The sequence below is a fragment of the Peromyscus eremicus genome, chromosome 7, assembly GCF_949786415.1.
Source record: "Peromyscus eremicus chromosome 7, PerEre_H2_v1, whole genome shotgun sequence".
In the NCBI taxonomy this organism is placed as follows: Eukaryota; Metazoa; Chordata; class Mammalia; order Rodentia; family Cricetidae; genus Peromyscus; species Peromyscus eremicus.
In genome coordinates, this window is record NC_081422.1 from 34,580,196 (window position 1) to 34,595,081 (window position 14,886).

The 14,886-nt window shown below is 47.2% G+C and overlaps 1 protein-coding gene across 3 annotated transcripts in view; it reads right to left on the minus strand.

Annotated features, from left to right (window-relative positions):
• Positions 1 to 14,886, minus strand: part of Gramd1b (GRAM domain containing 1B) — a 189,543-nt gene that overhangs the window by 86,746 nt on the left and 87,911 nt on the right. Inside the window, exon 1 of one of the 3 annotated variants that reach the window (XR_009380204.1) lies at positions 13,117 to 13,140. The exons of the other annotated variants lie outside the window; for them this stretch is intronic. The gene's annotated coding sequence lies outside the window, so the exon portion shown is untranslated. Of the gene's footprint in view, positions 1 to 13,116; positions 13,141 to 14,886 lie in introns of those variants that run through there. 3 annotated transcript variants of the gene reach the window in all.

Here is a 14,886-nt window from a genome sequence, read left to right on the forward strand (position 1 = left end):
AATGCTAACACCAAGTGGGCATTCTCATCATCTGCAGGTCGCTATATAAGTTAAAAACAACCTTTCAGTAGCAACGTGGATTCTGAATGAAAGACTTTGACCCAGAAATCTGGCTTCTGGATTTTTATCTGAAGAAATTAGTCATGACATTATTTTAAAGCTGAAAAATTAAAATAACCTAAGTGTTAAATACAAAATGGATCAGACAACAGTGACACACGCTTGCAATGCTCTCCATACAAGTAACTGTCACCAGGTCTGAAGGCCCATGCTTATGTATCTGAACACTAGAAAGGCTGAGGCAAGAGGATTGCAAGTTTCATACCAGCCTTAGTGACAGAGGGCAACCCTGTCTATGACATACATAACATTTGAATGTTTAATTAATTAAAAAAAAATGTAAGGGGCTGGGGAGATGGCTTAATGGGTAAGACCACTTGTATACAAGTTTGAGGACCTGAGTTCAAATCCCCAGAATCCATATAAAAACCAGGTATGATTACATACACCTGTAACCCCAGGGTTCTGGTAGGTGGTACAGGGGACCCAGAGACAGGAGGATCTCTGACACTTGCTAGCCACTAGTGTAGCTGCAGTTTCAGTGAGAGGTGCTTTCTCTCCTGTTCTCAAAGAAATAAGGTAGAGAGTGACAGAATAAGGTACCAGATGTCTGCCTTTGCCTCTGCATGTATGTGCACGCACACATACACACAAATCAGTACTTGGCATTTAGAAAAAGAATATACTGCTAGTTATATTGAATGAATTATAAATACATCTGTCTAGCTATAATAGACATATAATAGTTTCAAGAGTATTAGCCTAACTGATTATCTCTGAGGAATGAAATTATGATTGATAGCTCTTTCTTTCAACTCTTTATATTTTCTAATTTTTCAACCATGCCAACGGAAAGAAAACTGTGTGACAAAAAAAGTCTGACTACTGATACGCTTTCCCCAAACATTCATTTAATTCTGGTTTTCAAAAAACAACTCTGAGAGAAGACGGTAAAGAAGACAAGAACAAGGATAACAAAATGATGGGATTCCCAGCGATGTGCTCAGAGAATGGGAGAAGGTTAACTCCTGCTGGAGGTGAGGGCAAAGAAGGATGATCCTTTTCAAGAATGTGGTAATGAAGCTAAGTCTGAATGACGAGGATGATCTGCACAGGCAGAGGCAGAGAACAAAATCAAAGATTTCTGTGATTAAAAAAAATATGGCGCCGGGCGGTGGTGGCGCATGCCTTTAATCCCAGCACTCGGGAGGCAGAGGCAGGCGGATCTTTGTGAGTTCGAGGCCAGCCTGGGCTACCAAGTGAGTTCCAGGAAAGGCGCAAAGCTACACAGAGAAACCCTGTCTTGAAAAACCAAAAAAAAAAAAAAAAAATATGGCATCCAGCATACTCTGAGAACACGGTGTGCCAGGCTGAGATAGAGGCTTATGGCAGGCTGGAATGGGTAATGAGTCAGGATAGATAGTAAGGACACAGCTGGACTGGAGATCAGACATACAGCAAGGTGTCTCCGTGCTTTCCAGAGAACAGACAGGAAAGCCTCTATGGCTCCATTCATATTGAAGTCCAGAATGGGGGGACCTCGAGAGGCAGAAAGGGCTGCCCACATTGGGGTAGGGAAGGTGATAGAGATGCTAGCTGAGGGCACAGGGTTTCTTCCAGAGATGATAAAATGTTCTGAAGTTGGATGTAGTGAAGGCTACGAATATTTGTGACCACTGAAAGCCACTGGCTTGTGCACTTTGAATGAATTTCATAGCAAGTGAATCGCATCACAGTAAAGTGGTTTTTTTAAAAAGACATCAGTGTGTGACTGTTGTAACACACCAAGCCAGATACTAAGGAGATTATAAAATAAAGACAATGGGGCTGGTGACACAGGACGGAGAGGGTCACTTATCTGGCATGTCCACAGCCTGGGTTGTACACCCAATACTACCCACCCTCAAACACTAGACTTGAAGTTAAAAAAAAAAGACAATGGCAAAGGTCATGAAAATGGGGGGAACAGTGGACCCAGAAATGCTACGAAGATAAAAGTAACCATATGGAGTGAGGAAGGACAAATAAAGGCTGGTGGAGGAGTTTCCAGTATAAATGACTGGGAGAAGCCAAGCATGGCGACCGACACATGCCTGATCATCCCAGCACCCCGGAGCCTAAGGCAAGACTATAGAATGGGACCCTGTCACAAAAACAACAGCACAAATGACTGGGAGATGATGTGAAGGATTTGGGCAGGAGACTAGCATTCAGTTCCCATGCAGGGAAGTCAAGAAGGAGCAGAAAACAGTGTGCGGTTTTAATTTAGAATCCTTTTCCTGACAACGACGGCTAGGGGTGTCTAGTGACTGGTGCCAGAAACAGTTATTTGCTGCATTTGGTGCTACCGATCAGCCCTAAGTGGGTCTAACTTATGCCTAGGAATATACTCAGGAGAGTTAGTCAGGAGAAGACAGCAGGAAGTAAGAAAAGGCAGCCCCCGGCTACACACTCCTTGTGCTTTACCACTACCAGTACACATCATCAAAAGAGGTGCTATCATTACTGCCACAAATGTCTTGGGTTAGCCCAAGACTCCTTGCTAGCAAGGGGCCTGTGGTGGCTCCTATTATCAATGGGCCTCATCAGAATATTGTTTTATTTATATCAAAGAAAGCAAGAACATGAAATAGAAACCTCCCAGAAGTGAATTTGGAAGTTTAAAAGCAATCTTTTGGTCACACTAGAGTCAATAGATGTAAAATAAATGCAGAAGGGAGGGGGAAGGGGGCTTGCTCTGCAAAGCAAATCACCTTCAAAAGCCAAATGGTCACTTCCCATCTTTGCATATTTTATGTCTGTCAAATTAAGACTCTGAAGAACAAAGGAGTTTTGCATGCCACGTCCTGATGGCCCCTACCCCCATGTAAAAACTATGACCATCAGGAAGGATAAAAGTTGAGGTCGCTGTAGGGAAGCTATTATGAAACAAAGAGGCTCCCAGTCTCTGGAGAAAGGGTCCAAAAAAAGATCTGAACTGAAAGATTTAATCTACTTGTACTACTGCAGGGGGAGCATCCAATCCCTCCAAGGGGATTTTCCTGTCTAACGCTACCTGAAACGGGGGTCTGGTTCTGGTTCCTCTCAAGCACCTTCTCCCCATTCCCACCCAGGGCAAAGACCAGTTTTTACTAATGAGTTTTATTCCTAAAGCTAAGCTCCATGGATGCTCGAGAATTCAGTTGAGTGAAGGAATAAGTAGTTGACCTAAAGCAGAACATAGTGAGAACTTGAAAAGAACAGTAGGAGCACTCCACTCTGAGGCTCATTAGCCCAAAGGGGGCTCAGAGGAAGTCAGTTCTGTGGGTGTCATCTTCCCCATCATCTTAGGGGTGAGGAGGACTCTTGCTAAGGTCACAACTCTTTCTCATGATTAGACACGCCAGAGCAAGCTCCAGCCTCCAGTGAGGTGGTCAAGTGACCGTGCCCATGTGAGACAAGACAGAAAAAAGTTCCAGCAACAGGACCAAAACAGAGCTGGAAAGGTGGCTCACTTGAAAGAAGGATAAAGCTGACTGTGAGTGACCTTGTGTCCTAAGAAGGCGAAGGCAGGAGAGATAAGGATGACAGTTCTCCAGCTCCATCTAGAATGGGGTGGAAGGCAAGGGCTGTGACCATATTCTCCAAACAATGTCAAACCTAAGACAATATCCTAAGAGCATTCACAAAGTAGCTGTGAGTGTCTGGCGTTGTCCTCTGTGTGTTCCATGAACTGCCATGTCTCATTTATAACAGACCACACTTACGGCAGCCCTCTAAGGCAAATATGGCTGTTACTATTTTTTTTTTTACATGAGCAAATCAAGAATTGGGGACAGTAAGGAACTTTTCATAATCATACAACTGGTGAAGAAATGAGCCATTTGCATATTTCCCTAGAGGTCCAGGGCACAGCTTATGAAGGGAACCCTACCTTAATGAAGCAGTCTCTTAGGCCAGCATTACAACTACGTGCAAGCTGAAGTATCACCCACCTCCTATAGATAGATAAGAGACAAGACCACATCTGGGACCCAGTGAATGTGCAGTTCTGAAAACATCTGCATTCTCTGAGCCTTGCACTCTGGGGCCTTTGAAGGTTGTCATCAATCTAAAAGAATGACTTCCCACATAATATTCTAAGGTTTAACTGGACCTGGTTAACAGAGAAATATGATGTTCTTCTCTAAGCTGTGTGGATATATTAGGTACATTCTTCTGTGTTTGAGCTCTTTCACCTTAAAAAAAAAATTTTGTCTCGTGTTTGTGTGTGTGTGTGTGTGTGTGTGTGTGTGTGTGTGTGTGTGTGTGTGTATACATGCCACAGTTTGTGTGCGGAGGTCAAAGGGCACTTTGCAGGAGTTGGTTCTCTCCTTTTAGCGTGTAGGATCCAAGGATCAAACCTCAAGACTTCACGCTTGTCAGTAAGCATCCTTACAGGCTGAGCCGCCTCACCAGCCCTCATCTCTGTTTTAAAAACCTCCTAGCCTAGCCTTGAAGGGACAGCTACTAAGTCAGATGTGAGTAGGATCCTGGTTTCCTGCGGGGTTCAACACACTGGAGACGCTACAACTATTGCATCCATGGGTGAAGAAATCCCCAACACCCACGAGGGTGTGGCCCCAGCCGCATTCCTCTAAGTTAGGTGAAGTTGAAAGCTCCAGATTTGGCCAGATCCACACAGTGGCAGAGAGGAGATGCTGTCAGGAGCTCACGTCCTGGAGCTCAGCTTTGTTAACCTTTTCTCTTACTCTGTCACTCACCATGTGGATCGTAGACCATGATATGGGGCAAATTAAATATCACCCTTCTAACGGGGTTATGGAGAGGGAGAGGGAGAGGGAGAGGGAGAGGGAGAGGGAGAGAGAGAGAGAGAGAGAGAGAAAGAGAGAGAGAGAGAGAGAGAGAGAGAGAATGTGTGCTCTGAGAACTGAAAGCGGGTCCTTCTGAGCTGACCCCCACATGCACACATGCACACACACCCCCCTCAGCCCTGTTACTTTTTCAAAGCTCTTTTTCACAGATGCTACCACATTACAAACATCAAGCTCTTGCCTCAAGCATCATACCCACTGAAACGGAAAGCGCATATGGGTATTTCTTGGTCATCCTGAGCCTGTGGGTGCTCTCCTGCTGAGTGCAGCAGGCCCTAGGCACTCTGCATATCTTCTAAGATATCTCTTCCTGAACCTTGCTTTGTCACTTAACCGTCTACCCCAGTGCCTGTAAGCATCCCTTGGTTCTACTGGGCTGCTCATCACTCCCTTCCACGAGGCACCTGTTCTGGTTTCAGTGGCTGTTCTTGCTTTTTTGTTTTTTCCTACCTCAGAGGTTTGCTGGTCTCTTGAAATGTCCACGGCCTTCATTCTTCAAGAATCAGCCAACGTCTCATCTGCCCCATGCACCCCTTCTCGATTCTGACTGTTGTTATTATACCTCTTTCTGCTCTATCCCATCATTGGCAACTATAATTCACATCATCAAGCACTGTCCTCATAAATCACTCCACAACATTTCTCATTTTTTTCTCAGAGGCAAATACCTGCCCTCCAATGGCTTTGCAACCGTGGTAGCTGAGTACAGGGACTCAGGCCAGGTGAGACAGCACTAGGAAGCTGAGTTCTGGGCCAGCCTGGTGTATATATTTTTCAAGACCCTATCAGTTAAAACAAAACAGAACAAAAGAAAAGGAGAAGAGCCTGGACTCTAGGCCAGACTGCTTACCTCAAGGAATTTTAGGCTCTATGATCTTGAGCAGAAGATTAAGAGTTCAAAGCAAGGTTGAGAATTCAAAGCTAGCAACCTAGAAAGACCAGAAAGATGTGGCAAGGCCCTGTCTCAAAATACAAAGTAAAACAAACGTGTCATGCAGCAAATTTTCAAGTATTACCTATTGTTGTTATTGCCCTTATCGTCACTGCTACAAGTATAGAGCCCCTATACTCCTAAATAAAAAGAATCCAGCAAAAACATAGCACTGTGCTGGCTCTTGAAAACTATGTTTACCTAATCTTGGAGCAGCAACATTTTTATAACACAGGGCCAGGTTTGCAAGACACAGGTTTCTGTCAACACTCCGTGTTACAGTATGCAAGTAGCTATGGACAGTCTATGAACAAATGGTTGTGTCATGGCCTCATAAAAGTGAATGGAATGTTATCTGCTTTTTTTTTTTTACACACCATTTTGCCCTTCTTGGATTTCTTGCATCATTTTTAAATGCACAGAAAGCTGGACCTGGTAAGGAAGGCCTATAACCCCAATTCCTCATGAGGCTGAGGCAGGAAGATCATAAGTTCAAAGCCAGCCTGGGATACTGAGTGAATTCAAGCCCCATTCTAACAGGCAACCTATAGGACTTTGTCTGAATAGAAAGAAGGAAGAAAAGAAGGAAGGAAGGAAGGAAGGAAGGAAGGAAGGAAGGAAGGAAGGAAGGAAGGAGAGAGAGAGAAAGAAAGAACAAAAGAAAGAAAACTAATAAGAAAGCTGTGAACATCACTCAGTGGTCCAGTGCTTCTCCAGCATTTGTGAGGCTTTGGTTCAATCCCTAGTATCATAAAGCAACAAAATGAAAAAATTACTAGAGCATGAACGTGTCAACGAATAAGTATTTTTGAAAGCAAAAACCACATGCTCTGGGACAATCTTGGCTTGCAAACTCTATAAAAAAAAATGGGCTGCAAACTGAATGTACCCTGGGTAGATCAAGTCTAGGGTCACACAAGCTATCCTCTAATATCTCACTGTATGGCGCTCATTCCCAGAGAAATCAGTTATGGTAGGCACTGAACTGCTTTGTCCTGCAGTCACCCAAGCTCACGTGACTGGCTCTGGCCATTGTGTGACAGGTGCAAAGGGGAGGATAGAAGACCCAAGCTGTCCCTCCTCGCCATGGTGACCATGGAGGAGATACCGTGAGAGTCAACAGCCTGCATTGCCAAACCACCGCACAGGGCAGTTCCCTGGGAGAGCTGTCCCAGAACCTGAGGGACTTGGAGTGACCGTAAAATGTATTTAGGTGGTTGTCATGGCCAAACCTGCTCTCCTCTGTTTAACACAATGTTCTCTGCAAGTACAAGCCAAAGAACAGTATCGAGATTGGATCACCGGGGCTGGGACTTGGCTCGGTGGGTGAAATACTTACGGTACGAACAGGAGGACCCGAACTCTAGAACCTACCTGGTAAGAAATGGGCACAGCTGCCTATAACCCCAGCTCTGAGAAGCCAGACATGGGCAGATCCTGGAGTTGCTGGCCAGTCAGTCCAGCTCAAACCGTGAGATTCAGTTTCCATAAGAGGCCCTTTCTCACAGGAAAGTAGAAGAGCAACTGAGGAAAGGCCTGATGTTGACCTCTGGCCTCCATATGTTACTACATGAGTGAGCTCACCAGCATACAAACGTGTAACCCACACATACATACATCCCCCCCCCAAACACACACATTAGAGAGAGGGGTGGTGATAGACAGATAAGAATGAATAAATGGGGCTCGAAGGATGACTCAGCGGTTAAAGGAGCTTGCTGATCTAACCCGACTTCCACCCCCAGAATACACACAGTGGAAGCAGAGAACTGAGAGAATTCATGTGCACACATAAATAAGTGAATATAATAAAAAAAAATTCTAAATGAGTGTAAAGTCACCTAGCATTACCTGGCTTAGTATATCGCTTCATTTACAAGGTCACTTAAGGGGAAATGCCCAGCCTTATGGACAATTCAATGAGACCAGAGGTATTTCGTCTTCAAGTTCCTTCACCAAAAACACAGATCATCTTTTCTAAACGTCATCTTACAGTAACCAGAGAAAAGGTTCCAAGCCAAGAGCTTTGATAACTTGGGCATCTACTTTGTCTCACCCTTCCGTTTACATCATAAGACAGCAAATGTCTTCTTCTAAAAAGAATGATGGTGGCCACAACGACACAGAAAAGCAAGTAACGTCCATTGCTGGCCCACCGTAGAAGCCTGAGTGACATGTGTGTAGAGTGTGTCATCTTAAGAAATCCACAGCATCAGATTGGCTCATCACCCTGGGCTGTCTGGCTCCCGAGAGACTTTAATCTTAGATGATCAGCATGCAGGACCCTGAAATGAATGAGGAAACTTAACTCTATACCACGAGTGATAAAATAAATCTCAGTGTTCATGGAGGGCATTACCTGCGGTGCGGCGTTTGTAAATGAATATTTAATATTCTCAAATGAACGTTTCTTTTTCACTATCCCCTGCTGGCTAAAGATGCACTCCAACCGTCTACAGCACATGTTACCACACTATAAGGACTGTGGCCTTTTTCTAGACCATTAGTAAAAAGAAAAGCTGAGAGATAACTAATCTACCCAGGACTGGCATTTAATCCCACATTCAAAAATACTACCACCCAAGGTAACGGAAGGCCCCTACCCAGGCCCACAGCAGGCTAACAGGTCGTGACAAGATTGCCAGACGTGAGTCCTCTCTCAAGCCACTGAGAGACCACAGCCTCTGTTCCCTCCCTTCTGGGAAGCCTCTCCTGGAAGCTGTGAGGTCAGGCTGTACAGGGGGTGTGTAGTAGCCTCCTGGGCTCCCTCATTTTCACAGCACAACTCTCTGAGGAAGAACCTCAGAAGACAGAGGGTGGTCTAGACAAGAGATGGGGAAGGAACAGGGCATCATTCGTGAACAGATCTGAAAGAAGAAAACAATGGACAACTGACCTTGGGTGTCAATAAAACATGGCTGGCCGTTATTGGCAGGAAAATAAGGACAAAAGCCAGTCAGCTGACTATCCAGTCACCTGGGAAGGAAACAAGAGAGCAGGATGGGGGGGGGGGGGGCGCGGGGGAGGCACTCTCATTTCTGAAATGGGAGTGGGAACGCAGCATGGAAGCTCACCTGTCTCCACACCTGTGAAGTAGGCACCTCAGTTCGCCATTTGTCCGGGGTTTGAGACTTACTATTTGCCTATCTAACAACTCCCAGAGAAGGCTGAGCTCTCACCACACAAGGGCTTGCCTGTTGGGTCAGATGATGGCTGCTCCCTTAACTCTGGTTTCTATGATTTTTTCACATCATCAGCTTCTCCCCCCCATATTGACTTTCCTGAAGGTCTATGCCAGCCTCGGGCTCTGTGTCGCCTGTACCACCAAACCCAGCAGATGTGAAGAGCAGGAAAAGGAGCAGAGGGAATCCAGACAGATGTTGCACAGTCTGCCAGGGCCTGTGTGGGGACAGCAATCTGGAGGGAGTGGCCTCACAACAGCAGACTCCGTTCTGAGGCTCTGAGGGAATGAGAGATAACTTGACATCACGAAAAGAGTGAGTGGGGGAGAGCAGCCATGTGGAGACAAAGGAACATCGGCTTCCAAAGTAAAAATGTGACATTTCTCTCCCGGACTTGCTCACGACACTTCCTTTCAGCTTCTTAGACTGCAACCCTTACTTTACCTACCCAATTACCAGCAGATGGGACGACCGCAACAACTCTCGAAGTGGACTTAATTAAGCTCCTCCCTGATAAAGGAGAAATAAGGTGGGGGACTTCTCTCACAAGGCAGCCACTTGTCAGTCACACACATCTATGGCCTGTGACCTAGAGCATCACCTATGAGGTTGAAACTCTGTGAGCTATGGTGAAGTTGCTGTGTAAAGCAAAACTTGATTTCACTAACAGCTCAGACCCAAGCGTCCTCATGGGTCGCCTCATGTGTTGCTCCATCAGCTGAAACCAGTTTCTAGAGTTGTCACTGCACTTATCTGGCCTTTGGCACTGACTGACTTGTGCCCTGTATAGAGGGAAGGGGTCCTCAGTCTACTTGGGAGAGGTCTGGTCTCTAGAAAGCTAAGGTAACGAATGACCTTTTACACATTTTAAACTCCCACATTGCCAGGCAAAGGGCTACAAAATGATGAAAGCTTGATCAACATTTGTAAAATGAAGGGATGGACGAGTATACAGACTTACAGACCCTGAACCTTATCTGGGGAAATGTTGGTACAACATAGATACATCTTGCTTTTACTATGATTTTTCCTTTGGTTATGAGGGCCTGGGGAAATGGTTCAGTGGGTAAAGTCCTTGCCGTAAAAGCCTAAGGACCTGAGCCTGGATCCTCAGCACCCATGTAAAAGGTTGGAAGTAGTCCTCACACATACGTAGGTTCAATGCAGCAAGGCGAAGACAGAAATCCCCTAGAGGTCACTGGCCAGCCAACCTAACCCAAATTTTAGCTCCAGATTCAGTAAAGAGACCCACTCTCAAAGAATAAGGTAGAAAGCATTTGAGGAAGACACCAAGATGCTGATCTAAATTTGGCCTCCACAGGCACATACAGAGCACACATACATATACACAGACATGCACACAAGCACATGCTTGAACTCATGTACATATAACGGTGAAGTAAGCCAGACTGCACCCTTTCATGGACTAGCTATATAAATTTAACCTAAACAGTTTATGACCCTAGGCCTCAGTTTTCCCAGCTCCATCACAGAATAGATGTATTGTCAACACAGAACAGACACTTCATTGGGATATAGTGATAATCAAATGAGATAACTTTTCTACAATTTTCAAAGTCTAGTTAAGGGATCTAATGGGACATCAGCGCAGGGAAAGGGGCAGTGTACAATATTGTCTCACATACAGAGAAAGTGACATGCAAGAGTAACCAAGAACAGGTGGATTCCTGCAATATGACCCTGCAGCAAACCCAAAGCCTGACTTCTTTGCGTATGCCTTAGCCTCTGCCTCAGCTCCACAGTCTGTAAAACGAGGGGCCATAATTGTAGTACTGCCTGGCTCATGCTGATACATGCAAAGTACTTAATGTAGCTTGACACAAAGTAAATCTCAAAAAGGGGTAGACCGCTACCTGCTTTTACTGGGAACCTAAGTAGCACCTTTTTTATGCCGCCTCTACATAGGAGGAATCCTAGAAGTGTTCCTAGAGATGATTTCAAACATTAGAAAGCTTACTAACCCCATCCTCTCCCGTATGCAGTATTACCCAGGATAAGATAGCCAGCATCATCTCACTTCTTGGGAGTAGGGCACACCTACCGTGGAATGCCAAAGGAAGCCAGCCACTTGGCATGCAATACAGCCACAACACAACCGCAAAGAGGGGACACAGTAGGCTAGAGTATCTATCGTTCGTGAGACAGAGGGTCCTAACAGCATCCAGACTGACAGAAATGACAGAACTGTCCCCCGATTTTGCTTATCTGAAGAAGACAAGGTTGGCCAATTACAGCTCCCAGCGGAGCACTGCTCTCCTTGTTGAAATGCGTCAAGAGATACTCACGACAGATTTCAAAGGCAAACATCTCTACATGTCCCTGTGGGACCCGAGCCAGGCTGAGCCAAGAAGCGCCTGTGTTAAAGTGATGTCTCATCTGAATGATAGCCAGTCTACCCAGGTCCCAAGCTGAGGATGCTGACAGCAGGAGAAGGGTGCTGAGTGATTCTGATGCTGAGCCCAGGGTCTTCGTGCTCCCAGCAGCACCTGTGCTTTTCTGGGGTGCCGGGGTTTGCTCCACAGAGGAGTGAAAACAGCTCTGACCACCCATGTGGGCCTGGAATCACTGATGACAAGAGACCCAGGTTGACAGTTTGCAACACAGGGCGACAGGCAAGCCCCCAAGGAAGCAAGAGCAGGGATGGGTGGAGGGCGTGTAATTCCTTGTCCCAAACCAGAAGGAGAGGCTTCTGCACAAGGACTCAGCACCCCATGGAGTGATCCCCTCTCCTGACGAGAAAGAGCTCAAGGCTAAGCAGTCACCAGATCTCACCACGCTTGGGAGCTTGCAGTTCTTATGAGCTAATCTTGCAGAACTCCGCTCCACTCTTTGCCCTTCTCAAGTCCCTCTAAAGAACACTGGCGCTTACAACAGAAGTGCTAGACTTTGCTGGGGCTTGGGGGTGGTTTGGGTAGGGGCTTCTAGAAAACCAGAAGTGGCCTACAGCCAGGCTAAGACTCCTTGCCTAACCTGCTTGATCGCATCCCTGATTCTGAATATCACCCCGCCACCCACAGGAATGCCCTCCCCCTACCCCGGGGCCCAGCTTGGACAGCAGGTCCACAATGAAGGTAGGCTGGCCGCATCCCTGCAGAGAGCTGCCCCAAGCTATTCTTCTCCTCCTCCTCCTCCTCCTCCTCCTCCCTCCACACTCTTCAAGGAGTTAAAGCACCCTCCCTCCCTAACCCGGGGAGCCTTTCTCCTCCTGGGCAGCTAGCTGCACCGGCCGCCCTGCAGGGGTTCCAGATTCCTGGTAAGACAAAGTTTTCCAAGCAAAATCTGTAGTTTCTCAAGCAGACAAAAAAGACAGTCACCCCCCCCCCCCCAATCTGGTCCTCAGTGGATCAAAGGAGAAGAAGGAACAGAGGAACAGTAAGGTTTTTTTTTTTATTATTTTTAAAACAGAAGGTAAAAAATACTTTGCCTGCCGCTACAGCTAGAATATAACTATCCCCACACACTCCAAACCAGAAGTTCTTTTTCTGTCCTAATATGAAGCCCAGGAAGAGTCAGACACTTGCAAAGCCTCAAGGCGCATGCCCACGCTCCCTGCAAGGGGATCCTAGAAGATGGAGCCTGGTCCCTAACACTGTTTAGGGAGCCACCTCCCAGAGAGGTCAGAGGCTGCCTCTGCTGGGGCTAACCCTAAGTGCCAAGGAAAAGGGAGCTAGTCAAGACCTCAGCCCAGAACAACTGCAAAACACGGGAAAGGACATCTTTGCGTAAAGTTCCCTCTCTGTGTACAACCACCACAACCCCTCAAAGTGGGGGGACTCTTTTCAGTTTCTATTAGCTTCTCTCTACAGCCTCTCAACTTCGACAAACCCCTGACACAGTGGGCATGCTGGGAGAAAATACCACAGCAATGTAGGTGCTAGCTGAGCCAGGGAGAGTACTCCAACCCCCCCCCCTTTTTTTTTAGGGTTTGTCACCCCTGTCTTGACACTTTGATGCCCACCCAGTGAGACAGGCCTGTCTCCAGGAGACCTCTGAAGGGGACAAGGATGCTGGCAGAACACTCAGGTGAAGGGAGATGGAGGAGGATGCACCTTATCCATCCTTCACTTACCACGAGAGCTTGAATCCTTTCATTAGTACAGTCACGAGAATCCACTGACCGTGTCCTTAGCATCCCTGTCAGAGCTCCGAAGGTCCCAGGACATAGTGGAAAAGATGACGAAGTCCCCAAAGAACAGAATCCCATATAATGTGACTTAAACACAGAGAAAGGAGAGAAGGAGAGGAAGAAGGAGGGAGGGGGGGGGAGAGAGAGAGAGAGAGAGAGAGAGAGAGAGAGAGAGAGAGAAAGAGAGAGAGAGAGAGAGAGAAGTGTTGCTGCTGCTGCTGCTGCTGCTTCTGTTCCCACTGCCCCTCTCCCAGCTCTCAGCTGGGCTCAAGAGGCCAAGGGCAGCTTGGGCAAATCCAGCCCCAGGCTGGAGCCGGCTGCCCAGGCTGTTGCTGCCACTGCCAGTCTCTGATGAGGATGGGTACTCTGGCAAGCCTGAGCTGAGCGAGCCCTGGAGTTGCATCCACAGTCAGGCTGGCCGCCAGCCACCCACCCTCACCTCCTACCGGCCCTGAGCAGCCTCAGGGAGGAAAAGCCAGGAGGGCCTTGAGGATCAGAGCAGGGACCCAGCAGAACCGGCACTCTCCTCCCCCAGGCGGCAGCTCCATGTCATCTCCTAATCAATGCAGTACCCAAGCAAAGCACCGCCAGTCACTTCCGCCCATTTAAAGACACAGCACATGTTTTGTCCCAGAATGGGACAGATTACCAGGGATGCCGGGGATCAACGTGCCTGCCGCATGGAGGAATGGGGTACCAGGAGGGAAGAGGGAAGAGGCAAAAAGCTCTGGAGAGGGGTACTGTCACAGGCACCCAACACTATTAACCAGGTGAGTTAAGAGGTCACACCCTTGGCAGGGAAGGGGTCCTAGACAACCTCAGGATTTCTTAACTGAGCAGACCTGAAAATCCTAGCTACTGCCCATGGTCCCCAGGAAGGCTGCTCAAGACCACCTTAAGCAGAACTGTCAGTTCCCAGGGAAGCGGGCTGCGGTAGCCAGCAGGCTCTGAGCTCCCAAGCAGTTAGTTCTGAGCACAGAGAACTCAGAGTTCCCTTCTCCTGCTGGGGACACTGCCCAGATTACCAGGGCATGTGGTAAGCACCTCTGAGTGGTAAAAGCGGCCAGTAGGTAACGTCAAGTCAGGAATCCTTTCAAGGTGGCCACAACAGTCTGGCCTGACTTAGGACTTAATCAACACATCATCAGCAACACAAGCGGCAAGCAGACTTATACCAGGAACACTAAGTGAAAAAAAAAAAAAAAATGTGGACTTTGAACTTCTTGAAGTGGGGGAAATGCCCACCGCTCCCCAAACCAACTCTAGGTTGGAGGTTCCCGCACCCACCGCTTCTCCGATTGTACCACTCACTCCTCTCTGGCCTTCCCCATATTATCCACTATCTGGGTCAGTAATGCGGATGGGTGGAAAAGAACAAAGAGGAGATTAATTATGAAATAGCAACCTTCAGCTGAACCATAATAAGCCTTTCCACCAAAACTGGCCTGAAACAATCTACAGCCATGCCTGAACTAACTACACATCACCCAAGCTTGACTCTCTCTAAGGTAATGCTCTTCACGAACACAGACAGACCGGCAGGTCCCACTGGGAACAGTCATTGGGCATGTACCTCTTATCACCTGCCTCCTTCTTTCTATTGGGTACCCCCAAGAAGGCAGAGAATGGGCATCTCCTCCCACCCAGTGTAACATCACGCTGGATAGGAGGCTTTTTGGTGAGAGGGGTCCTGTTAGTAAGTGCTTCCTTGAT